Source organism: Scylla paramamosain, chromosome 10, assembly GCF_035594125.1.
Source record: "Scylla paramamosain isolate STU-SP2022 chromosome 10, ASM3559412v1, whole genome shotgun sequence".
Lineage (NCBI taxonomy): Eukaryota > Metazoa > Arthropoda > Malacostraca > Decapoda > Portunidae > Scylla > Scylla paramamosain.
This window is the reverse complement of record NC_087160.1, coordinates 13,845,001-13,847,500: the sequence shown is the minus strand read 5'-3', so window position 1 is coordinate 13,847,500 and position 2,500 is coordinate 13,845,001.

The window sequence follows — 2,500 nt, the reverse complement described above, 5'->3', positions numbered from 1 at the left end:
AAACTGTGATGAAGGAAACTAATAAAGCTGATTAAGTAATATAAAAAGGGAGCAGCAGCTAAAGAGTTTACTGTCGGAAATTGCTGCAAATAAGAAGACTGAAGGATATCATAGAAATGCAGCTTTTCAATTACAGTAGCTGATTCAAGAACCCTGAAGCCAACTATACCAGAAAACGCTGTGTGTGTGTGTGTGTGTGTGTGTGTGTGTGTGTGTGTGTGTGTGTGTGTGTGTGTGTGTGTGTGTGTGTGTGTGTGTGTGTGTGTGTGTGCGTGCTAGGAACGTACACGACTTTGAGGAACCATATCATGACAGTGGTATTTGAAAGAGGCCCAATCATACTCTTTTGCCTGGTTTGTACAAATACACTTAGGGTATGAGCTGGATAAGAGTATACACACACACACACACACACACACACACACACACACACACACACACACACACACACACACACACACACACACACACACACACACACACACACACACACACACACACACACACACACACACACACACACACACACACACACACACACACACACACACACACACACACACACACACACACACACACACACACACACACACACATGCAGAGAGAGAGAGAGAGAGAGAGAGAGAGAGAGAGAGAGAGAGAGAGAGAGAGAGAGAGAGAGAGAGAGAGAGAGAGAGGTTTTCAGGCTAGAGGGCTCCAGAACTGAGAGAGAAAAAAGTGAGACAGTGAGCAAGAGGGCGAGGGAGTTACAAAATGAATGCGGCAGAGAGAGAGAGAGAGAGAGAGAGAGAGAGAGAGAGAGAGAGAGAGAGAGAGAGAGAGAGAGAGAGAGAGAGAGAGAGAGAGAGAGAAGGAAAGAAATAAACAGAAGCAAACATACATACAGACAGAGAGAGGGTTGGAAAGAAGTGATAGATGGAGGAAAGGAAGGGAAAAAAATAAGTGACTGGAGGAGTTATGGGACAAATCATACAAAGACGTGTGGAATAAGAAGAGTGAGGTGAAGGAATGAAGGAAGGAGTATGAAGGAAAGGCAGAGAGAAAGAGGGTAAGTGAGGAAATATGACAAAATTTAGTTACGTGAGAGAAGGAGAAAGGGAAAGAGAGAGAGAGAGAGAGAGAGAGAGAGAGAGAGAGAGAGAGAGAGAGAGAGAGAGAGAGAGAGAGAGAGAGGGAAAGATAGAGAGCGTGCATGACAGAATGAGCACACCTGATCAGGAAAATGCAGAGTATTGATAGATTAATAAGAGCGAACGAATAATTGAAATTCAAGAGGGAATGTATAACGTGAGGTGAGAACAAACAATACAAACAAACACAATGGAAGCAAAAAAAGACACCATCAGACTTTTCATCTTGTGATAAGTTACCCTATATAATTTCAAGTAGGAGAGATAAAGAAAGAAAGGAAAACACGAAGGAAGGGAGGAAGGAAAGAGTGTGAGAGCAAAAGATAAAAGGTAAAGGAAGTGATGGTCGAATGGTGCGAGGCGAAAAGAATGAGAGAGGCAAGAAAAGAGGGAAGGAGTGAAGAAAAAGAGATACTTATAACTGAGTGAGGAGCGGGAGGGAGGGCGGGAGAGGGAATGAAGGGAGGAGAGGTGAGGAGGAAGGACAGATGGCAAGAGATAAGAAAAATGGATAGGATGGAAAGGCGGGAGAGAGAGAGAGAGAGAGAGAGAGAGAGAGAGAGAGAGAGAGAGAGAGAGAGAGAGAGAGAGAGAGAGAGAGAGAGAGAGAGAGAGAGAGAGAATATGAGTTTACAATTTTGCCTTTATAAAGAACTAAGTGTATGTATTGATACTCATAAAAAAAAAAATGAAATACATATAACGATTACACATCAAGTAAGCTCTTCAGAACTACACTGATGTTAAGCCTTTTTCCTTGACACTTGGACCACGAAAAAAAAAACTATATTAAAAAATAGGATATCACATCACGGGGTCTGGAATGAGGCAGCGGGACACATAAAAGATAAGAGAGGCATGGAAAAAATGTATCCAATCGGCCGAGTTTACTTATAAGGACATATCAGCTGATTTATGGGAGTATGGTTAATTCTTAATCTTGCAGCATATGTGTGTGTGTGTGTGTGTGTGTGTGTGTGTGTCTGTGTGTGTCGAGGTAATATGATTCAAAGAAGGGAAGGAGGAGGAGGAGGAGGAATGTGTAAGAACAAACGCCTTAGAGATATGTAAGTCTACAGTGGAAGTGTTTGTTGATTTATTTGCTACTACTACTACTGCTACCACTACTACTACTACTACTACTACTACTACTACTACTACTACTACTACTACTACTACTACTACCGCTACTACTACTACTTCTGCGGGAATAGGACGGAATATTGTAAAAAGAGGTAGGAGAAAAAAGTAGAACAACAACAACAACAACAAGAGGAATAAGAACAAGAAAAAAAAACAAGAACAAGGGGAAAGAAAAAAAATATAAAGAAAGAGGATTCTGTAAGATAGGTTAGGAGAAGGAAGAAGAA